The sequence below is a fragment of the Juglans regia genome, unplaced genomic scaffold, assembly GCF_001411555.2.
Source record: "Juglans regia cultivar Chandler unplaced genomic scaffold, Walnut 2.0 Scaffold_663, whole genome shotgun sequence".
Lineage (NCBI taxonomy): Eukaryota > Viridiplantae > Streptophyta > Magnoliopsida > Fagales > Juglandaceae > Juglans > Juglans regia.
The window spans coordinates 44,240-70,006 of record NW_023361485.1 but is presented as its reverse complement, the minus strand read 5'-3'; the positions used below and the strand labels follow the sequence as shown (position 1 = coordinate 70,006).

General features: G+C 38.1%; 2 pseudogenes; one reads left to right on the top strand and one right to left on the bottom strand.

The window, feature by feature from the left end:
• Nucleotides 1-784: 784 nt before the first annotated feature.
• On the top strand, nucleotides 785-11,530 carry LOC118346090 (annotated as a pseudogene).
• A 1,019-nt stretch (nucleotides 11,531-12,549) lies between these two features.
• Nucleotides 12,550-25,556, bottom strand: LOC118346089 (annotated as a pseudogene).
• Nucleotides 25,557-25,767: the final 211 nt, after the last annotated feature.

Below are 25,767 nucleotides of genomic sequence, written 5' to 3'. Positions count from 1 at the left end.
TAGTCATTTTGTCATTACTGGCTGCCTCTAGAAGTCCAAGAGGCCTAAAATTCGTGGGACTTGTTATGTTAATATTTGTGTTGCTTTTAAAGCAGTAGTTATGACTTTTCCTATTCTTGGAGGGTTGTTCCAAGTATATAAAGGAGTTATTTCGAGTTTTACTAGGAGATTTCAAATTTCAGAAGCTTATTTGTCTTTGTGAGGTCTTGTGTTCCTCTTGGTTCTTCAAAGAACTCTTTGAACTTATCAAGTTAATCTTGTGGCGTTCAAGCTCCAACCTTGATTCTGATTTCTTGGTGTGGCGTTTTCAATCCTTCGTAGTCTTGGTTTTTCATCTAGTTCGGTGACTGGTCAAGGCTCAACAAATCTTGTCAATACGATCTTGGGGTTCCAAGCCATCATTGTTATCGGGTTTCATCACAATTGTTGGTGGAGTTCATATCATTTTGGTATCAAGAGCTTTGGTTCTAAGATAAGTACACGATTCCAGTAAGAAAACTTCTTCCTTTCAATCTTGTATCTCACCTTATTCAAGTACTTGAACTTTTGATGAGTTTTGGTTGTTTATTTTCTGAATTGCTGCTGGATTATTTTGAATGAGTTTCTTGAAGTTCGATTAAGAACTAAAGAAGACATAGAAGAGTGGAAAAAGGCAAGAGTGTGAGACCATATGAGGGTAAAAGCCGTTTAGAGTGAAAACACGAGTGCAAGTGTATCAATTCTTGAGTGAAACACGTGAGGGAGTGCTTGTGAGGATTCTAACTTTGTTTGCAGATTTTAAAACATGTCTAATAATCAAGAAGAAGACACAACCGAAGAATTTCGACAACCTCCAGTTCCAAACCTCCAAATGCAAGCGATGTTAGGGGAGATGAGGCGTATGTTGAGGGCTGAATTAGAACCTATTCACGAAAGGTTGGACAGGGTAGGAGCAGAAACTCCTAGGGGCCAGCAACATGACATCCACAATAGGCAGCATGGTGGGCGTGGTCCGTGGCGGAATGTTGATGGAGAGGCGGAGTCGGAGGAGTTTGATGAGCAATATTTGAACCGAGGCAGGATTGAGCGTGGGTATAGAAATAGAGAAGCTAGGATGGGTAGGCCTAGGAGGGATAACGATTTAGGAAATATAAAGATTAAAATCCCATCTTTTCAAGGTAAAAATGATCCTGAAGTTTATTTGGAGTGGGAAACTAAAATGGAGATGGTTTTTGATTGTCACAACTACTCAGAGATAAAGAAGGTTAAGTTGGCTGCAATTGAATTTACCGATTATGCCATTGTGTGGTGGGATCAATTACTGATTAATAGGAGGAGGAATAGAGAGCCACCCGTGGACACTTGGGAGGAAATGAAAATGCTTATGAGGAAGCGTTTTGTACCCAGCCACTATTATAGGGGATTGTATCAAAAATTACAGAGGTTAATTCAAGGATCTAAAAGTGTGGATGAGTATTACAAAGAGATGGAGGTAGCTATGATCCGGGCTAATGTAGAAGAGGACCGGGAAGCCACCATGGCTAGGTTTTTGCACGGTTTAAATCGTGAGATTGCGGATATAGTCGAGATGCAGCACTATGTTGAGTTGACAGATATGGTGCATCAAGCCATAAAGGTGGAGGAACAATTCAAACGAAAGGGATTGGCTAGGAGGGGACTGCCTATGGCTACAACCAGCTCGTGGAAGACAACTCCAAAAAGGGATGAGCAGCAACAAAATAAGCCAAAATTTGAATCCTCTAAGAATGCCAACTTAAAGACCGCCACTACTTAAGGTACAATCGAGACTTCAAGTTCTAAAACACGTGATATTAAATGTTTTAAATGTCAGGGGCGCGGACATATAGCCAGCCAGTGTGTAAACAAGAGGGTGATGGTGATAAATGCCCAAGGAGAGCTTGAGTCAGAAAATGAGGAAGAAGTAGATAATGATGATATGCCATCTATGGAGGATGCTGATGATATGAACCCGCGGGAAAGGAATCCCTTGAACCCACAATCAATTTGAAAACTCCCCAAGAAAGCCAAAATCAAGTCAATGGATGGAGAACCTAGACCCGATGAGAACTCGTTCCAAGAACCTAGATTATATTAAAATCTAGACCCGTTGAAGAACCCGTCTCAAGAACCCAGATTACAAAGGAGGAACGCCACAAAGGTTGTGATTTACCTTTGATAAGTTCAAAAGTTCAATTAAGAACAAGAGGAGTAAAACTCAACTCACAATAAATAAATTCATCAAATTTCATAAATTTCATAATCTGATTAGAATGAGGCTACATAGAGTATTTAAAGCAAAACCTAATGAAACCCTAGCCAAAATAAACCCCATCTTCCAAAAGTGCCCCCGGATGAACAGTGCCTCGGCTACAGTGCCGCGCTACAGTAACTCGGCTACAGTAACCCTAACCCTAGTTCAATAAAATAATAACTTTCCCAACATGCCCTTCCATAGGCCCCCTTAAGTGCTTCCCATAATAAACTCAATTATTCTAAACTAATAAAATAAGTTCTTTAAATGAATTAAATAAGTTGAAACCCTTCAAGAGCCCAAGCCTTTAAGTCTTGTCGTTGCCATCTTTCATAGCTGATCAAATGAATTAAAACTGGATCTTCATCCTTCAAGCCCCATATTGAATGTTGGGCTCTTGCTAAACTTGTCCCAAGTGGATTGCATCAATCATTGCATTGTCTCCTTGATCTTCTTGGCCCATCTGGAAGTTGTAAATGATCTTTAAGACTAGGCTCATCTTGGTTCCCATCATTCCCCCTCTCCTCAAGAGGATTCGACCTCGAATCTCCACCTGGATCAAAGGGAAAATGGTTAGTAACATTGAAAATAGCAGAAACATGATACTTACCTGGAAGATCCATTAGACATGCATTTTCAATAATTTGTTCAAGAATTTGGAATAGTCCATCCAAGCTACTCCTATCATCAATTGGTAAAGACTTTAAATCTGAAGGAGGAAATGGATTAAGTATACAAACAATTTCAATTGGTGAAAATTTAGTAGTAGCATGAACACTCCAATTATATGTAAACACAATGATTGGCAAACAATACTCCCACAAATGTTCATGAAGCACATCTAAAGTCTTCCCCGAACCAAAATGACCACTCCAATATGCACACTCAATGAATGGCAAATGATACTCCCGCAACCGTTCATGCAACAAGTCTGAAATCTTATTTTCACCAGAATGACCACTACAATTATATGCAAACTCAATGAAACGCAAATGATACTCCCTCAAACGTTCATGCAACACGTCAATGTATGACAAATGATACTCCCACAAATGTTCATGCAATACATTAATGAATGACAAGTGATACTTCCACAAACGTTCGTGCAACACGTCTTTGAATGGCAAATGATATTCCCACAAACATTCATACAACACAACAAACGTTTTCCTTACACCAAGGTTACCCAACAAACCAGCATGTCCATCACAGACAAGCAACATACGCATAAAACTAGTAGGCACACAAAATCTATTCATTCTAAACAAGTACCAATCAAGTTTATAGAACTTACTAAAAGATGCTTTCTCACATGTTCCATACACACTAGCCATGTCATCATCATTAGCATGCAATTCCTTATCATATTCAAGTCTCAATAATTTTGCATCCAAAATGAAGACAAGGACATACTTTCTTGCTAAAGCATCAACCACAAAATTTTTCATACCTTGTGTGTATTTGAATACATGAGGAAAAGTCTCAATACAATCCTCCCGCTTAGCAAGCATTCTAGTCAACAACTTATCTTGTCCCTTTAAGTGTGTCAATGACTCATATTTTTCCAAGAAAGGTCGGTTAGGAATTGTCGCATCTGGCACAAAATCAATGTAGTGCCCTATCTCCCTAATAGATGGCAATCCACTAAATACACCACTTGAAAACACGACCTCATATCCCTGCAACAAAGAGACAACAATACTAGGCAAACATACGTCAAGTTCGTTAGGATTAAGACTCGCCTTAGCATAAAAACTCACTTTTCTCTTTGTTTTTCTCTCACTTTCTTCACACTCTCTTTTCTTTCCACTCTCTTTTTCTTTTTCACTCTCTTTTCTTTCCACTCTCTTTTTCTTTTTCACTCTCTTTTTCCCTTTCACACTCTTTTTTCTTTTCACTCTCTTTTTTTCTGTCACTCTCTTTTTCTTCATCTTTTTTTGTACTCTCGACCTCATAATTATTTTTCAACTCATTCTCTCTTTTACTTGCGGTCTTAGTCTCACCCTCTTCTTTTTTCTCTCTCATTTTTCTCTCTTTCTCCATTTCGGTCTCTCTATTTCTTTTCTTCTCAATCTCACATTCACTCTTGCTTTTCAGCTCAATCTCACTTTCACTTTCACTCTCACCTTCACTCTTGCTTTTCAGCTCATTCTCACTTTCACTCTTCCTTGTTTGCTCAATCTCCTTTTCACTTTTTCTTTTTTGATCACTCTCACTTTTTCTCTTTCTTTTTTTATCACTCTCATTTTCACTCTTTCTGTTTTGAGCAACCTCACATTTCAGCTTCAATTGATCCCCATGGACCTGTGTTGGAGTTAAAGGAGCAAGTTTGATTGTTTTTCTATCTTTTTCAAAACTGTACATGTTCCTTAACCCATCATGGATCACATTCCTATCATACTGCCATGGCTTCCCCAACAAAATATGACTAGCATGCATAGGCACTACATCACAAAGCACCATATCCTGGTATTTCCCAATTGAAAAAGAAACTAGCACTTACTTATTTACCCTAACCTCTGCACAATCACTCAACCAGTGCAACATGTATGGTCTAGGGTGTTTCAAGGTACGTAAATTCAATTTCTCAACTAAAGTAGTGCTAGCCAAACTAATACAACTCCTCAAATCAATGATCATACTACATACCTTGTTGTTGATGTGGCATCTAGTATGAAAAATATTCTCACTCTTCTGCCTTATATCATCCATCTTAATTTTTGTATTGAGTGCATGCCTGGTAATAAGAGAATCATCATACTCTTCATTCTCATACCCATTTTCAACACTAAACTCGGGACGCCTCCTATCTCTCCTGCCATGAAGATTTCTAATCACCACATCTTGATGATCCATCCTATCCCTCACTTCACCCAACACTAAGTTCAACTTCTCAAACTGTTGTTGCATGACTTGCAACACAAAGGATGTGTTATCTACCATCTCCTTTGGTGATGAGTCACTCCTATGAGACATCATAATGTGCTGCACAAAAAGAATGTTAGTGAAAAACCTCACACACTCCCTTACGTGTTTACACTCAAATAATGACACTCCACTCGTGTGTAACTCTGAATTGGCTTTTTACTCGATAATAATCTCACACTCTCTTGCCTTTTACCTCAAGAGTTTTCCCACTCAAGTTCTTTAAGAACTAGTTGAACTAAATCAAGACAATACAACCTTGTATTATCCCAACTAGTAATTAGATCCAGGAAACAAGAACAAGAGAAACATGAAGGAATAAAAATGACACGAGAATCAATGAAGTTATACGAATGAAAGAGTAACAATAAGACAAGATACCAACTTGAGTGATGTATGCAGCAGCCCCTTTGATCATAAGGTTTAATCAACAAATTTCTTTCTTTCTCTTTGTTGTAACTATGTAGCAACTTTGAATATGCTACCTTCTCTTTTCTTCATCCTCTTCTTTTTTTTTTTCTTTTTTTTTTTTTCGAATTTTCTTTTCTTTTCTTTTCCTTTCCTTTCTTTTCTATTCTTTTCTTTTCTTTTCCTTTCCTTTCTTTTCTTTTCCTTTCTTTTCTTTTCTCTAATTCATCCACAAACAGCAATAGTCATTTGTGAAAACCAACCAATTGAATTCAAACACACAAGCATGGACAATGAAGTAGAAGAGAATCAATGGAACGACACTCCAAGCAATTGACAAACTTAGAGATGCAGGAAATCCTAGAATTTTGAAACCCTAGGTGATGCAAATTTCAGCCAAACCCAAAACCCTAAGAATTTCGGCAGCCTACTTTTTGTTTCTATTTTTTTTTTTTTTGGGCAACCCTAGAACAATGAAGCCCTAGAATTAAATTTAAGGATGCTAGAATTAAAAGATAGAATCAAACCTGATTGGAAACCTTGCTCTGAATACCAAATGATATGAACCCGCGGGAATGAATTCCCTTGAACCCACAGACAATTTGAAAACTCCCCAAGAAAGCCAAAATCAAGTCAATGGATGGAGAACCTAGACCCGATGAGAACTCGTTTCAAGAACCTAGATTATATTAAAATCTAGACCCGTTGAAGAACCCGTCTCAAGAACCCAGATTACAAAGGAGGAACGCCACAAAGGTTGTGATTTACCTTTGATAAGTTCAAAAGTTCAATTAAGAACAAGAGGAGTAAAACTCAACTCACAATGAATAAATTCATCAAATTTCATAAACTTCATAATCTGATTAAAATGAGGCTACATAGAGTATTTGAAGGAAAACCTAATGAAACCCTAGCCAAAATAAACCCCCATCTTCCAAAAGTACCCCTGGATGAACAGTGCCGCGGCTACAGTGCCGAGCTACAGTAACTCGGCTACAGTAACCCTAACCCTAGTTCAATAAAATAATAACTTTCCCAACATGCCCTTGCATAAGCCCCTTAAGTGCTTCCCATAATAAACTCAATTATTCTAAACAAATAAAATAAGTTCTTTAAATGAATTAAATAAGTTGAAACCCTTCAAGAGCCCAAGCCTTTAAGTCTTGTCGTTGCCATCTTCCATAGCTGATCAAATGAATTAAAACTGGATCTTCATCCTTCAAGCCCCATATTGAATGTTGGACTCTTGCTAAACTTGTCCCAAGTGGATTGCATCAATCATTGCATTGTCACCTTGATCTTCTTGGCCCATCTGGAAGTTGTAAATGATCTTTAAGACTAGGCTCATCTTGGTTCCCATCAGCTGACGATGAGCAAAATGCTGTGGTTGGAGATTTATTGGTTGCAAGGCGAGTTCTCAATGTGCAGGTTAAGGAGGAAGAAAGTAACCAAAGGGAGAACTTGTTTCATACTCGGTGCTTTGTAAATAACAAAGTTTGCAGTGTCATTATCGATGGTGGGAGTTGCACAAATGTAGCCAGCACTTATTTAGTGGAGAAATTGGCTTTAACTACCTTGAAACATCCTCAACCTTACCGGCTTCAGTGGTTGAATGAATGTGGGGAAATCAAGGTGACAAGACAAGTGTTGGTGGCATTATCCATTGGCAAATATGAGGATGAGGTGCTTTGTGATGTGGTTCCTATGCACGCATGCCATTTACTGTTGGGAAGACCATCGCGCAGTATGATCTGAGGGTTACGCATGATGTATTCACAAATATGTATTCCTTCACTCTTAATAGGCAACCTATTACTCTTGTGCCATTAACTCCAAAACAGGTCAGGGAGGACCAATTAAAGTTACAAAGTTCGAATGAAAAAAAAAAAAGGAAAAGGAAAGGAAAGCCGAAACTGAAAAAAAAGACTTATAAAAAAAAAAAGAGAGAAAAACATTGATCAGAGTGAAAAAGAAAGAGAGAGGATTTCGGCTATAGTGAGAGCAAGAGAGGAGAAATTCAATTACATTGCAAAAAAAAGTGAGATCAAGAGAGCATTATTTTCACACCAGCCCCTTATTGTACTCATGTACAAGGAGGCTCTTTTACGTACTAATGATCTCGTCGGTGCTTTGCCGAGTAATATTGTTTCTCTTTTGCAGGAGTTTGAAGATGTCCTTCCTGAAGAGGTACCTTATGGTTTACCTCCAATCCGAGGGATTGAACATCAAATAGATTTCATACCTGGTGCATCAATTCCAAACCGACCTGCTTATAGGAGTAATCCCGAGGAGACCAAGGAACTTCAGAGGCAAGTAAGTGAATTATTGGAGAAGGGGTTTGTGCGTGAAAGTATGAGTCCTTGTGCGGTTCCGGTGCTGTTAGTTCCCAAGAAGGATGGAACATGGAGGATGTGTGTTGACTGCCGAGCCATCAACAACATAACGGTAAAGTATCGTCATCCCATTCCTAGACTAGATGATATGCTGGATGAATTGCATGGTTCTTGTGTCTTTACAAAAATTGATCTTAAGAGTGGATATCATCAGATTAGGATGAAAGAAGGTGATGAATGGAAAACTGCTTTTAAGACTATATATGGTTTGTATGAGTGGTTAGTGATGCCTTTCGGTTTAACTAATGCTCCGAGCACATTTATGCGTTTGATGAACCATTTTGCGAGCATTTATTGGCAGATTTGTAGTTGTGTATTTTGATGATATCCTGATCTATAGCAAAAATTTGGAAGAACATGTAATGCATTTGAAATCTGTTTTGGAAATTCTAAGGAAAGAAAGGTTGTTTGCTGATATGAACCCGCGGGAAAGGAATCCCTTGAACCCACAGTCAATTTGAAAATATCCCAAGAAAGCCAAAATCAAGTCAATGGATGGAGAACCTAGACCCGATGAGAACTCGTTTCAAGAACCTAGATTATATTAAAATCTAGACCCGTTGAAGAACCCGTCTCAAGAACCCAGATTACAAAGGAGGAACGCCACAAAGGTTGTGATTTACCTTTGATAAGTTCAAAAGTTCAATTAAGAACAAGAGGAGTAAAACTCAACTCACAATGAATAAATTCATCAAATTTCATAAACTTCATTATCTGATTAAAATGTGGCCACATAGAGTATTTAAAGCAAAACATAATGAAACCCTAGCCAAAATAAACCCCCCATCTTCCAAAAGTGCCCCTGGATGAACAGTGCCGCGGCTACAGTATGGAGCTACAGTAACTCGCTACAGTAACCCTAACCCTAGTTCAATAAAATAATAACTTTCCCAATATGCCCTTGCATAGGCATAAACCCAATTATTCTAAGCAAATAAAATAGGTCCTTGAAATTAATTAAATAAGTTGAAAGTCTTCAAGTGTCCAAAGCCTATAAGTCATGTTGTTGCCCTTTCCATAACTTATGAAATGAATCAAAGCATAATCTTCATCGTTTAAGCCCTTGAACTTGTATTTGACCCATCTGGTACTTGCAACATATCTTTAAGACTAGGCCCACCTTGGTTCCCATCATTCTCCCTCTCCTCAAAAGGATTCGACCCGATGAAGATTATGCTTTGATTCATTTCATAAGCTATGGAAAGGGCAACAACATGACTTATAGGCTTTGGACACTTGAAGACTTTCAACTTATTTAATTAATTTCAAGGACCAGTTGAAAGTCTTCAAGTGTCCAAAGCCTATAAGTCATGTTGTTGCCCTTTCCATAGCTTATGAAATGAATCAAAGCATAATCTTCATCGTTTAAGCCCTTGAACTTGTATTTGACCCATCTGGTACTTGCAACATATCTTTAAGACTAGGCCCACCTTGGTTCCCATCATTTGCTAACCTCAAAAAGTGCACATTTTGCACGGATAAGCTTGTGTTTCTTGGTTTTGTTGTTAGTAAGAGAGGAATTGAGGTGGATGAGGAAAAGGTGAAGGCAATCCAAGAGTGGTCAACGCCTACAACAGTCAGCCAAGTGAGGAGTTTCCACGGCTTAGCTAGCTTCTATAGACGGTTTGTGCGTGATTTTAGTAGCTTAGCCGCCCCTCTTACTAAAGTCATCAAGAAAAATGTGTCGTTTAAGTGGGGAAAAGAACAAGAAAAGGCATTTAGTCTGATCAAAGAAAAGTTAACTAATGCACCTTTGCTTGTTTTACCTAACTTTGCTAAAACTTTTGAAATTGAGTGTGATGCTTCAGGCATAGGTATTGGAGCTGTTTTGATGCAAGAAGGCCGTCCAATTGCTTATTTCAGTGAAAAGTTGAGTGGGGCAGCCCTAAATTACCCTACTTATGATAAGGAGATGTATGCCTTGGTGAGGGCTTTGGAAAATTGGCAACACTATCTATGGCCAAAGGAGTTTGTGATTCACACAGATCATGAGTCTTTGAAGCATTTGAAAGGACAGCAAAGGTTGAACAAACGCCATGCCAAGTGGGTGGAATTCATTGAAACATTTCCGTATGTGATCAGATATAAGCAAGGTAAGGAAAATGTGGTGGCTGATGCATTGTCCCGAAGGTATGCCTTACTTTCCATTTTAGATACAAAAATGCTTGGCTTTGAATACATTAAGGAATTGTATGCTCAAGATTCTGATTTTGGTGATGTGTTCAATGCATGTGAAAAAATGGTGTTTGGTAAGTTTTATAGGTATGATGGATTTTTGTTTCGGGAAAATAAACTGTGTTTGCCAATATGTTCTTTGCGCGAATTGCTTGTGAGAGAAGCTCATGGTGGTGGTTTGATGGGTCATTTTGGTGTAGCTAAGACTTTAGGAATTTTGCATGAACATTTTTTTTGGCCTCATATGAAACGTGATGTGGAAAGAATTTGTGAGAAGTGTATTACGTGTAAACAGGCTAAGTCTAAGTTGAAACCCCATGGTTTGTACACCCCTTTGCCAATACCTAGTGAACCTTGGACTGATATTTCTATGGATTTTGTTTTAGGTTTACCTAGGACTAAGAGGGGGAGAGATTCAGTTTTTGTGGTGGTAGATAGATTTTCCAAGATGGCACACTTTATTGCATGTGATAAAACTGATGATGCATCACATATAGCTGATTTGTTCTTCAAAGAAATTGTTAGATTACATGGTATGCCTAAGACCATTGTTTCTGATAGGGATGCAAAGTTTTTGAGTTACTTTTGGAAGACTTTGTGGGGAAAGCTGGGAACTAAGTTGTTGTTTTCTACTACTTGTCATCCACAAACAGATGGCCAAACTGAAGTAGTAAATAGAACATTGTCGTCTTTGTTGCGTGCTATCATTAAAAAGAACTTGAAAGCATGGGAAGATTATTTGCCACATGTTGAATTTGCTTACAATAGAAGTATACATTCTGCAACTAAGTTTTCACCATTTGAAATTGTTTATGGCTTTAACCCATTGTCACCTTTGGATTTAACTTCTTTACCTTTGAGTGAACGTGTGAACTTAGATGGCAAAAAGAAGGCAGAATTTGTAAAGATGATTCATGAAAAGGCACGGCTGAACATTGAAAGGAGGACTAAACAATATGTCCATCAAGCCAACAAGGGACGTAAGAAGGTAGTGTTTCAACCAGGAGATTGGGTTTGGTTGCACTTAAGGAAGGACCGTTTTCCAGAGAAGCGGCGTTCAAAACTCCTACCTCGGGGTGACGGGCCATTTCAAGTAGTAGAACGCATCAATGATAATGCCTACAAGCTTGACTTACCAGGTGAGTATGGTGTCAGTGCAAGCTTTAATGTTGCTGATTTGTCTCCTTTTGATGTAGGTGATGATTTGAGGACAAATCCTTCTCAAGAGGGGGAGAATGATGCAAACCAAGGAGCTGGATATGCTGATCATACAAGTGGGAATGGAGCTGAATTTGCAAAAGACCCTTTGTCACTTCCTAGTGGCCCAATTACAAGACTTAGAGCCAAACGATTCAAGGAAGCACTAAATGGGCTAATCCAAGAGAATTGGGCTGATTCTAAAAAGATCAAGATGGGCTCAAATAATATTCAAGACTTAGTCCATGTCATCAAGGCAATTGAAGAGGCCAATTAGCACATAGAAATATGATGAATGGTCTGACCATTAAAGGACGTGAATTTGTTAAGTTTCAAGAATATTAAATAGGTGAATGAACTTGGTCTTGCCTGGGTACGTGAAATACATTGAATTTAGTCATTTTGTCATTACTGGCTGCCTCTAGAAGTCCAAGAGGCCTAAAATTCGTGGGACTTGTTATGTTAATATTTGTGTTGCTTTTAAAGCTGTAGTTATGACTTTTCCTATTCTTGGAAGGTTGTTCCAATTATATAAAGGGGTTATTTCAAGTTTTAATATGAGATTTGAAATTTCAGAAGCTTATTTGTCTTTGTGAGGTCTTGTGTTCCTCTTGGTTCTTCAAAGAACTCTTTGAACTTATCAAGTTAATCTTGTGGCGTTCAAGCTCCAAACTTATCACCTTGATTCTGATTTCTTGGTGTGGCGTTTTCAATCCTTCGTAGTCTTGGTTTTTCATCTAGTTCGGTGACTGGTCAAGGCTCAACAAATCTTGTGAATACGATCTTGGGGTTCCAAGCCATCATTGTTATCAGGTTTCATCACAATTGTTGGTGGAGTTCATATCAGGTGAAGTCGATGGGTCTGGGGAGGGAAAAAAAACTGTGGTCGGAGATGAGGTTGGACATGGAGGGAGGGAAGATGAGGTCAAAGAGGAGCTTGGTTGATGAAGAGGCTGAACGGGGTCGATGGGCGAGAAGGATAGAGTGTGCGCAGCAGGAGATTGAGTTCCAAACGTGTAGGCCGAACGGGGTCGATGGGCGAAGTCGTTTGTGTTTTAAAATAAACAAATTGTTGCAAACGTGTAGGCCACATCGAGCGGGATTCAATAATGGGACTTAAGAGCGGGGCAACTAGCATTTCCCTTGTGCATATATACATGATGGCCATGGAAACTAATAAGATATATAAATATGTATATCTCAGCGGCCGGCTGAGCGCATTTCTTTGCCCTTAACCTCTTGTTTTGTATTGTTTTCTGCTTCATTTTGGTTCCTGGCCCCAAGATTTGAATAATTAACAGATCAAGGAATATAATAGGCTAGCCGTAGATGTGTTTCAAGCCTGGAAGCATATATCAATCTGGGATGCATGGCTCAAGGACTAGATTCCTTTGGTGGAAAAAAGCTATTTCTTCACCATTATATGCCACGAGTCTCTCACGGAATGAATTGGTGGAAATGTTTTTTTCCTAATAAGGATAGGCTTTTTCCCACGAGTGTCACTCCCCAAAAAAAACATAATTTATTAGTGTAATTAGTATTGGACCTATGTACAACACAAAAACCTTAATTTCTTATTTGGATTCATTCCAACGCAGCTGGATGATTGATTCTTGTAGATATAATTAGTTAAGTCTTGATACCATAAAACAAAGGGTACTCTAAAGTTGCAAATATTAAAAATCCTGAAGATATTGACAACCAGATGTCCATGCATATTCATTTCTTTTTAAATATTGATTTAGCTGTTATGATGACATGCCCATGCACGACCCAATTTTTCTGGCAAATATTTTTAAATGCAAGGAAAATAAACTTGTTGGTATTAAAACTATTTGCAACAAGAAATATTGTAGTTGTTAATATCAAGTAGTTTGCAACTAAAGTCTAGATGTTGTCACTGAATATAAAATCCAACGAAAAATTTTGGTTGCTAATACCTTAAAAAAATAGCTTGCAATTAACTTTTTAGTATTTGTCACAGAAATTTTTATTACAACTTAATTCAATGTTTATTTGCGGGATCAAATTTCGTTGGAAATAATCATATTTCATTCTAACTATTAAATTATTTACATGGAGTTAATTTTCCTTGGAGAAACTAGGCATTTTTATAGCAAATGAAGTTTCTTTTGCAAGGATAAAAAAATCATTGCAAATACCCATTATTTAAAATGAAATTATCATAGTTGTAAAAAACCTCATTGTAAATGATCATATCTCTAGCTTGTAGTGAAAGCAGACCAATCCTTCACCAAGAGGTTTGGGATTAGGTTCAAGATGGATTGGTTAGAATAGAGATTTAGGCTCAGTTAAGTCAATTACCTCGAACAACCTCAATCGTGACAGGTTTGGTCACCATTTTTTCCGTCGCTAAATTAATGGGATTGATTCAAATGACTATTTCTAAAGAAAAATATTTCTAGTTACTAAAAACACTATCCATCATCAAATAGAATGAAAAGTGTAACTGAACACCAAGTTTCATATTTGATCACAATAAATAATGTTCATAATAAAATGAATACACAAGAAGCTGTTCTCACTATCGTGGCATTTCCATGCATGGAAAGTCCATCTAATGACATATTGAAGACCTTTTTAAGAAAATAAAAAATATAATAGTAACACGAGTATATAACTAGATCGTCAATTAAATTGGAGCATTTTAATCCCAATAAGGATTAATATAAAGATGACTACTCACACCGAAAAAGAACGTGGCTTAAGATACCAAAAACTATATAAGGAAAACCCTCGATTTATTTCACACAATTTTGTGGTACTTTCATTCGAACATTGTGTTGTTGTTGGATATGACTCATATATTTGGGCACAACTTCATAATTTTTTTAATTTATACTTGATTTATTTAATCCCGTTTTACATAGAATGAAGAATTCTCAAATATGGAAAACCATTTCTATAATCAAATAGAACAATAAGTTTAAGGGAATATCTCTTTCATATTTATGCCCAATAACTAATTATTCCAAACCAAATTCATAGATAACTGACAATTATTACTATCATTAACGATGTCGAAAGAAAATCAATGCATCTTAATTACATACACAATTTGACAACCTTTTTGAGGTATCAAAAGCAAAATAATAGCAGGAGTATATAAGATCTTCCATTAAGTTGGAGCATCTTTGTAGCCAATAAGGGTTAATATAAAGAAGACTTATAACACTAAAGAAGAAAATGATGTAAGATACTGAGAAGCTTGTATGGAATACCAAAGGATCTACTTCATACCATTTTTTGTCACTTTCATTTGAAGATTGGGTTGGTGTTGGATTTGACTCCTTTACTTTGGCACAACTTTTATCTAGTGGTGGTCCGCAAAGAAATAGGTTTCCTTCATAGCTACTTTTCTCAAATGTTTCAAATTGTGCTTTCATATCTGGAACTTTACCTGATAGGTTGTTGTTGGCCACATTGAATATCTCAAGAAAGGTTAGATGAATCAGTGCTGAAGGAATTTCTTCACTCAAACTATTATGAGAGAGGTCTAGACTTTCCAAGAGAGCCAATTCTAAGAATGTTGTTGGAATTTTACCATTCAGGTGATTATAAGATAAGTTTAGTGCACGCAATGAAGATATTTGACCTAATGTAGGTGGGAGGTCACCTGTTAGGTTGCTGCATGAGAAATCCAATCCAGACATGTAACCAAGAGGAGAACCCTTATAAGAACTACGCCTATATTTAGTTACAAACTCAATCTGTACTTCTGCATCATCATATTCACTATGATAGATAGAGTTAGGAAGCTCTCCTGAGAAACCTTTATATGTGTAAGGTAGCCAAAACATACGTCCAGTTGAACGAAATTATGTACAAGAATAGCCAAAACTGGCTGCTGCGATCTTCCCAAAATATATCTTGTAGAGGCATTGTGGTATGGTCCCAAAAAAAGCATTCTTGGAAAGATCCATTATGCTTATCATCATTAACAAACACAATTGATTCAGAATTATACCAGTGAAATGATTGCGACTCAACAAAAGTTGATGGGAACCATGATGGGCCTAGTCTTAAAGATCACGGAGACAATGCAAAGATTGATGCAATCCACTTGGGACGAGTTTAGCAAGAGCCCAACATTCAAGATGGGGCTTGAAGGATGAAGATCCAATTTTGATTCATTTGATCAGCTATGGAAGATGGCAACAACAAGGCTTAAAGGCTTTGGGCTCTTAAAGGGTTACAACTTATTTAATTCATTTAAAGAACTTATTTTATTAGTTTAGAATAATTGAGTTTATTATGGGAAGCACTTAAGAGGGCCTATGCAAGGGCATGTTGGGAAAATTATTATTTTATTGAACTAGGGTTACGGTTACCGTAGCCGAGTTACTGTAGCGCGGCACTGTAGCCGAGGCACTGTTCATCCAGGGGCACTTTTGGAAGATGGGGGTTTATTTTGGCTAGGGTTTCATTAGGTTTTGCTTTAAATACTCTATGTAGCCTCATTCTAATCAGTTTATGAAATTTGATGAATTTATTCATTGTGAGTTGAGTTTTACTCCTCTTGTTCTTAATTGAACTTTTGAACTTATCAAAGGTAAATCACAACCTTTGTGGCGTTCCTCCTTTGTAATCTGGGTTCTTGAGACGGGTTCTTCAACGGGTCTAGATTTTAATATAATCTAGGTTCTTGAAACGAGTTCTCATCGGGTCTAGGTTCTCCATCCATTGACTTGATTTTGGCTTTCTTGGGGAGTTTTCAAATTGATTGTGGGTTCAAGGGATTCCTTTCTCGCGGGTTTATATCATTTGGTATTCAGAGCAAGGTTTCCAATCAGGTCTTATTCTATCTTTTATTTCTTGCATATTTAATTCTAGGGCTTCATTATTCTAGGATTGATTACAAAAAAAAAAAAATAGTGGTGGTTAGCAGATATCTTCACTATTGTTAGGGTTGCTGAAATTCATTGTTTTAGGGTTTGTGTTGGCTGAAATCTCTTGTTTTTGGGGCTGCCTAGGAAAGAAAGGAGTAGAGATTCTATTTTTATGGTTGTGGATAGATTTATAGAGTTTGCATATAGGACCATGCATACTACCACTTTATATTCTGCTTTCGCAATTGTTTATAGCCCTAATCCATATACTCCTTTTGATTTAATGCCTTTACCTATTGACAACAGGAGTAGCTTGGATGGATTTTTTCAAATTCTTGAACAAATTAATGGTATTGCATATGAAATTAATGATAATGTTACTAACTTTTTTCCCTTTGATCCAGGTGGAGATTCAAGGTTGAATCCTTTTGAGGAGAGAGAGGGGAATGATGGGAACCAAGGTGGAGATTCGAGGTCGAATCCTTTTCAGGAGAGGGGGAATGATGGGATCCACGATGGGCCTAGTCTTAAAGATCACGGAGACAATGCAAGGATTGATGCAATCCACTTGGGACGAGTTTAGCAAGCGCCCAACATTCAAGATGGGGCTTGAAGGATGAAGATCCAATTTTGATTCGTTTGATCAGCTATGGAAGGTGGCAACAACAAGACTTAAAGGCTTTGGGCTCTTGAAGGGTTACAACTTATTTAATTCATTTAAAGAACTTATTTTATTAGTTTAGAATAATTGAGTTTATTATGGGAAGCACTTAAGGGGGCCTATGCAAGGGCATGTTGGGAAAGTTATTATTTTATTGAACTAGGGTTAGGGTTACTGTAGCTGAGTTACTGTAGTGCGGCACTGTAGCCGAGGCACTGTTCATCTAGGGGCACTTTTGGAAGATGGGGATTTATTTTGGCTAGGGTTCCATTAGGTTTTGCTTTAAATACTCTATGTAGCCTCATTCTAATCAGTTTATGAAGTTTATGAAATTTGATGAATTTATTCATTGTGAGTTGAGTTTTACTCCTCTTGTTCTTAATTGAACTTTTAAACATATCAAAGGTAAATCATAACCTTTGTAGCGTTCATCCTTTGTAATCTGGGTTCTTGAGACGGGTTCTTCAACGGGTCTAGATTTTAATATAATCTAGGTTCTTGAAACGAGTTCTCATCGGGTCTAGGTTCTCCATCCATTGACTTGATTTTGGCTTTCTTGGGGAGTTTTCAAATTGATTGTGGGTTCAAGGGATTCCTTTCCCGCGAGTTCATATCAAAAGTACTTGTAACTGTTGAAGTTCTTTGATTTCAATAGAGATACTGCTTGTAAATTTGTTATCTCTAATATCCAAAGTCAAAAGAGATGAGGAATTGAATAGAACTTTCGGTATTGATCCTGTGAATTTGTTCCCTTGCAAATATAGGTGTTTAAGATTTGGTAGATTCAAACAAAAGGCTAATGATCCCTTAAATAAGTTGTGAGAAAGGACTAAAGTACCTGTCATACTTAGTTCACATGGGATCTGACCATAAAAATCATTGTTAGCCATAACAAGAGTTCTCAAGTTTGACGTGTTCCCAAGCCATCAGGGGGTTGTACCTGAAATTTCATTGTTGCTGATATCTAAATATAATAGGCTGCCAACAGTTGAATTAGGTACCAATGTGATACTTGTGAATTGATTATTATTCATTTGCAGAATTCTCTGGTTTGTCCCAACGAAAATTGCACCTTTGAAGCTGTTATAAGCAAGGTTTAAAAATCCCAATGACAAGCAATCTGTATTTAATCCTCTTGGGACCCCGCCTGAGAAATGATTGAAAGACAAATCTAATACCTCCAAATAAAGCATGCCACTAATTGAGGAAGGAAGATTACCTTCAAGATTATTATTGGAAAGATTTAGATATACTAAATTTGGAAAAGTCATGCCAATGTTTTCTTGAAGTTTTCCTTCCAAGTGATTGGTCGAGACATCCATCAAGGTAATATGCATGTGGATCAATGATGGTAAATATAACTGATATGAACCCGTGGGAATGAATTCCCTTGAACCCACAATCAATTTGAAAACTCCCCAAGAAAGCCAAAAATCAAGTCAAGGATGGAGAATCTAGACCCGATGAGAACCCGTTTCAAGAACCTAGATTATATTAAAATCTAGACCCGTTGAAGAACCCGTCTCAAGAACCCAGATTACAAGGGAGGAACGCCACAAAGGTTGTGATTTACCTTTGATAAGTTCAAGAGTTCAATCAAGAACAAGAGGAGAAAACTCAACTCACAAATAAAATTCAATATTGTCTAACTCTCAAATGAGGCTACAAAGAGTTTTTAAAGCCAAACCTAATCAAAACCCTAGTCAAAATAATGCCTCTTTTACCCAAAATTACCCTTGATGAACAGTACTACAGTACTACAGTAACCCCAACAGTAAATTGATGAAACCCTAGTTCCTAAAATGTAATTTTCCAAATAAGCCCTTGGCCAAAATACAAGGCCTTCCCAAAAACATAGTTCAAAAGAAATAAGACATGTGAGCCAAGCATCTTCAAGCCCACTTATTCTAAATTAATAAAATAAATCATTTAACCAAATTGGAAGCCTCCAATAACAATTGGCCGTATCTTTAAGTCATGTCTTCCACAGCTTGAATAAAGTGGATCAAAACTGGTTCTTCTTCTTTCAGACCCATCTTCAGTGTTGGGCTCTTGCTGGCTTCATCCCAGGTGGATTGCACCAATCCTTTCATTGCTTCCTTGATCTTCTTGGCCCTTGATCTTGTAATTGGCCCATCTGGAACTTGCAAAGGATCTTTAAGAGTAGGCCCACCTTGGTTCCTATCATTCCCCCTCTCCTCAAAAGGATTCGACCTCGAATCTTCACCTACATCAAAAGGAGAAAGATCAGAAACATTGAAAGTTGCAGAAACTTTATACTCACCTGGAAGATCCACTTTATATGCATTGTCATTAATTTTCTCAAGAATTTGGTAAGGTCCATCTCCTCGAGGATGTAACTTAGTCCTTCTATGGGCTGGGAATCTTTCTTTGCGCATGTGAACCCAAACCCAATCTCCTGGTTCAAAGATGACTTCACCAACTCCGCCTTCTTTTGTCCATCCAAACTACTCCTGTCATCAACAGGTAAAGGCATCAAATCCAAAGGAGTAAGTGGATTAAATCCATAAACAATTTCAAAAGGAGAGTATGAAGTAGTAGTATGCATCGTCCTATTATATGCAAACTCTATAAATGGCAAACAATCCTCCCAAGTTTTTAAATTCTTATGAACAACAGTGCGTAAAAGCTGAGTTAAAGTCCTATTAACTACTTCAGTCTGACCATCAGTCTGTGGATGACAAGTAGTGGAAAATAAGAGCTTAGTACCCAATTTCCCCCACAACACCTTCCAAAAGTAGCTAAGGAATTTAACATCCCTATCAGAAACAATACTCCTAGGTACACCATGGAGTCGCACTATCTCCTTGAAAAACAAGTCAGCTATATTTGTTGCATCATCTGTTTTATGGCATGGAATGAAATGTGCCATCTTACTGAATCTATCCACAACAATAAAAATAGAATCTCTACCCCTTTTGGTCCTAGGCAGCCCCAAAACAAAGTCCATAGATATGTCTACCCATGGCTCACTAGGAACGGGTAAGAGTGTATACAACCCATGTGGCAAAACCTTAGATTTGGCCTTTCTACATGTAATGCACCTTCCACAAATACGGTTAACATCTCTATTCATCTTAGACCAAAAGAAATGTTCATGCAAAATATCTAAAGTTTTCTTGACACCAAAGTGTCCCATTAATCCCCCACCATGTGCCTCACGCACCAATAACTCACGCATAGAACAATTTGGCAGACAAAGTTTGCTTTCTTTAAACAAATAACCATCATGCTTGTAAAACTTACCAAATGCCGCCTTATCACATGCCACATACACATTTGAAAAATCAGCATCATCGGCATACATGTCTTTCACGTATTCAAACCCAAGCATTTTGGCACTCATAGAAGTAAGAAGTACATACCTCCGGGATAGAGCATCAGCAACAATGTTCTCCTTACCTTGCTTGTAACGGATGACATAGGGAAAGGTCTCAATGTATTCCATCCATCTAGCATGCCTTTTATTCAACTTACCTTGACCCTTGAGATGCTTCAATGATTCATGATCGGTATGGATCACAAATTCTCTTGGCCATAGGTAGTGCTGCCAAGTCTCTAATGCACGAACAAGAGCATAAAGCTCTTTATCATAAGTAGGGTACTTCAGGGATGCCCCACTTAACTTTTCACTGAAGAAGGCTATGGGCCGCCTATCCTGCATCAAAACGGCTCCAATCCCTATTACTGAGGCATCACATTCAATCTCAAAAGCTTTGTTAAAATCAGGTAATGCTAACACAGGTGCAGAGCACAACCTTTCTTTAATAGTGGCAAAAGCATTTTCTTGATTAGCCCCCCAATGAAACCCAACATTCTTTTTAATTACCTCAGTGAGTGGTGCAGCAATGGTGCTGAAGTCTTTAACAAAACACCGATAAAAGCTAGCTAACCCATGAAAGCTTCTTACCTCAGTGATGCTTTTTGGCGTTGGCCACTCCTTGATGGCCTTGACTTTCTCTTCATCCACCTCAATACCCTTTGTACCAACAACGTAACCAAGAAAAACAACTTTCTCCATGCAAAAGGCACATTTCTTGAAATTAGCATACAACTTTTCACATCTCAACACATCAAACACATATCTCAAATGCTCAATATGTTCATTTAAGTTCTTGCTGTACACTAAGATATCATCAAAGTACACAACCACAAACTTGCCTATGAATGCACGTAGGACATGGTTCATTAATCTCATGAAAGTACTGGGCGCATTTGTAAGTCTAAATGGCATAACCAACCATTCATAAAGCACATACTTCGTCTTAAAAGCAGTTTTCCATTCATCACCCTCTTTCATTCTAATTTGATGGTACCCACTTTTAAGATCAATTTTACTGAAAATACATGAGCCATGCAATTCATCAAGCATATCATCCAATCTAGGAATGGGATGGCGATACTTTACCGTGATATGGTTGACCGCCCTGCAATCAATGCACATCCTCCACGTCCCATCCTTCTTTGGCACTAGTAGCACTGGTACTGCACAAGGGCTTATGCTCTCCCTCACGTACCCCTTGCTCATCAAATCCTCAACTTGCCTCTGAAGCTCCTTTGTCTCCTCTGGATTACTCCTATAGGCTGGTCGGTTTGGAATAGCTAGCCCCGAGCACAAAATCAATCTGGTGCTCAATGCCTCGAATGGGTGGCAACTCATTTGGCATCTCCTCCGGGAATACATCCTCAAACTCTGCAACAAAGAAACAGCCAAACTAGGAAGAGACTGATTAGTTTCATCAAGAGTAAGATAAGACTCTTTATAGACAAGAAAAATCATAGGGCGATCTGCGAAGAAAGCCCTCTTAACCTCACTCTCTCTTGCATAGAAACTCACTTTTGCCTTTCCTTTTCTCTTAGAAGACTCTCTTTCTTTTTTCTCTCGTGGCTCCACTCTTTTTTCTTTACTCTTAGCCACCTCTCTACTTTCTTTTTCACTCTTTCTTTCATGCTCATATTCACTCTTACTCTTTCTTTTTTGCTCAATCTCTTTTTCACTCTTCCTTTTTTGATCACTCTCATTTTCACTCTTTCTCTTCTGATCACTCTCATTTTCACTCTTTCTTTTTTGAGCAACCTCACTTTTCAATTTCAGTTGGTCCTCATAGACCTGGCTTGGAGTTAAAGGAGCAAGTTTAATTGTTTTGCCCTCCTTTTCAAAGCTGTACATGTTCTTGAACCCATCATGTGTCACTCTCCTATCATACTGCCACGGCCTCCCCAACAAAATATGGCCCGCATGCATAGGCACAACATCACAAAGCACCTCATCTTGATACTTCCCAATAGAAAAAGTAACCAACACTTGTTTATCCACCCTAACCTCTCCACAATCATTCAACCACTGCAATTTGTATGGTCTAGAGTGTTTTAAGGTTGGTAAATTCAATTTCTCAACCAAAGTAGTGCTAGCCACATTAGTACAACTCCCTCCATCAATGATCATACTACATACCTTAAGAGCACGCCTGGCAACAAGAGACTCACCTGTCACAGGGTATACCACTCCATCATCATCACTAGCATCATCCAACTCGGGCACCTCATCACTATCATTCTCACTCTCAGTCATCACCTCCCCGTTGTCACGCATAATCATCACCCTCCTATTTGGACATTGAGAAGCAATGTGCCCTGAACCCAAACACTTAAAACATTTGATATCTCTATTCCGTGAAGGTTGGGATTCTACCTTGGGTTTGTTGCTAGTTCCCTCATCTTTCCCCTTAGGTGGTTCGGTCTTTCTCTTTGCTTCAGCTGGATCATTCCTATCCCATTTTGATTTCCAAGTAGTGCTAGAAACCGTAGTGTACCTTGCTGTCCCTTTTCTCTTTAATTGCCTCTCCACCTTCATAGCCATGTGCACCATGTCCTCTATCTCTACATAATGCTGCAATTCAATTACATTGGCTATGTCCCTATTCAACCCACTCAAAAATCTAGCCATGGTGGCCTCTCGGTCCTCCTCTACATTAGCCCGAATCATCGCCACCTCCATCTCCTTATGGTAATCCTCCACACTCCTAGACCCCTGTGTAAGATTTTGTAATTTCTGAAAAAGGTCTCTATAGTAATGGCTAGGAACAAATCTCCGCCTCATGAGAGCTTTCAACCCTCCCCATGTCTCTATAGGCCTCTCATAATTCCTTCTCCTATTGGTCACTAATTGATCCCACCAAATAATAGCATAATCAGTGAACTCAATTACCGCCAACTTCACTTTCTTCTCCTCAGAGTAATTATGGCAATCAAATACCAACTCTATTTTTTTCTCCCACTCTAGATAAACCTCAGGGTCAGTTCTACCTTGAAAAGATGGTATTTTCATTTTGATGCTACCAAGGTCTCTATCTACACCATCCCGACCCCTTAGATTCCCCTCAAGTCCTCTTTCATGCCTAACTCCTCTATTTCTACCCGACCCAACATCAGATGCTAAATCTTCCTCTTCCTCACCATCTCCTTCATTCTCAAACTGATTTTTAACTCTATGCTCACGTCGCCTCCTATCCCCTCCTACCTTGTAGATTTCTAATCGCTGCTTCTTGATGATCCATCATATCCCTCACTTCACCCAACACCAAGTTCAACCGCTCAAACTGTTGTTGCATGGCTTGCAGCACAAAGGATGAGTTATCTGCTCTCCCCCTTGGTGATGCGCTACTCCGATGAGACATTATCAGGCGCTGCACAAGAGAAAGTTAGTGGCAAAAAAATAAATAAATAAATAAACCTCACACACTCCCTCACGTGTTTACACTCGAATAACGACACTCCACTCGTGTTTCACTCCTAATTGGCTTTTTCCGATAATAGTCTCACACTCTCTTTGCCTTTTACCTCAAGAGTTTTCCCACTCAAGTTCTTTAAAAACTAATTGACTCAATCAAGACAAAACAACCTTGTTTTATCCCAACTAGTAATTAGATCCAAGAAACAAGAACAAGAGAAACACGGAAGGAATGGAAAAAAAAAAAAAAAAAATGGCACGTGAATCAAGGAAATTATACGAATGAAACAGTAACAATAAGACAAGATACCAACTAGAATCACCCCCTTTGATGATAAGGCTTATGAAAAAAAATCTCGAATTTTTTTTTTTTTTTTTTTTTTCACGATTTTTTTTTTCAGTTTTTTTTTTTGAGAAAAACCCTAACAATAACTCAAAAACCCTTGGGCAAGTGATATACGGCAGCCCCTAGAACAAGAGATTTCAGCCAACACAAACCCTAGAACAATGAATTTCAGCAACCCTAAAAATAGTGAAGAAATCTGCTAGCCACCACTATTTTTTTTTTTTGTAATCAATCCTAGAACAATGAAGCCATAGAATTAAATATGCAAGAAATAAAAGATAGAATTAAACCTGATTGGAAACCTTACTCTAAATACCAAATGATATGAACCCGTGGGAATGAATTCCCTTGAACCCACAATCAATTTGAAAACTTCGCAAGAAAGCCAAAAAATCAAGTCAAGGATGGAGAATCTAGACCCGATGAGAACTCGTTTCAAGACCCTAGATTATATTAAAATCTAAACCCGTTGAAAAACCCATCTCAAGAACCCAGATTACAAAGGAGGAACGCCACAAAGGTTGTGATTTACCTTTGATAAGTTCAAGAGTTCAATCAAGAACAAGAGCAGAAAACTCAACTCACAAATAAAATTCAATATTGTCTAACCCCTCAAATGAGGCTACAAAGAGTTTTTAAACCCAAACCTAATCAAAACCCTAGCCAAAATAAAGCCCATTTTACGCAAAATTATCCTTGATGAACAGTACCAGCTACAGTACGCGCGGCTATAGTAACCCCTACAATAAATTGATGAAACCCTAGTTCCTAAAAAGTAACTTTCCAAATAAGCCCTTGGCCAAAATACAAGCCCTTCCCAAAAATATAGTTCATAAGAAATAAGACATGTGAGCCAAGCATCTTCAAGCCCACTTATTCTAAACTAATAAAATAAATCATGGAAGCCTCCAATAACAATAGGCCGTATCTCTAAGTCATGTATTCCACAGCTTGAATCAAGTGAATCAAAACTGGTTCTTCTTCTTTCAGACCCATCTTCAGTGTTGGGCTCTTGCTAGCTTCATCCAAAGTGGATTGCACCAATCCTTGCATTGCTTCCTTGATCTTCTTGGCCCTTGATCTTGTAATTGGCCCATCTGGAACTTGCAAAGGATCTTTAAGAGTAGGCCCACCTTGGTTCCTATCAATAACTGACCCATAAAAGAATTATTTCGAAGATTTAGCACGCGTAATCTTGTATTGTTTTCAACCAACCAATTCGGAAAGCTTCCGTTCAACTTACTGTGAGAAGAAAGATCAACTGTATCCAATTCATGCTGGACAAGAAGAAATTTCGGAATATTGTCGAAGAGCTTGTTCAGATTACAATTGGACAATTCAATGATCTTCAACTGAAACAAAGGGGAGCAACCCCATGGAACCTTTAGTTTTTATTTCAACTTTATTGTTTTGGCCGTTGAATCTAAGAACCTCAAGCTTAGAGTAATTGGCAAATAAGTTGAATGAGAATATGCCCACAAACTGGTTATAACTAAAATCAATGTACTCGAGACTTATTTCGCTGGCTTCTACGTATGATGATGAAGCATTTCCATTGAATTGGTTATTAGAAATATCTGACACCACAAGAGATGTCATATTGTTTAGACATGGAGGTAGGATCCACTAAAAGTAATTGTCAGATAGATCTAACACTCCAAGCTTCTTCAATGTACAAAAAACTGTCAAAACAAATAGCATCAAAATTTATTATGCTCTACTCTAACAGTCGGTCAGACCAATCACCTTTATGTTCAATTTAAAAAAATGGTCAATTCATAAGTAATTATAGATCATTAGGGTAATAATG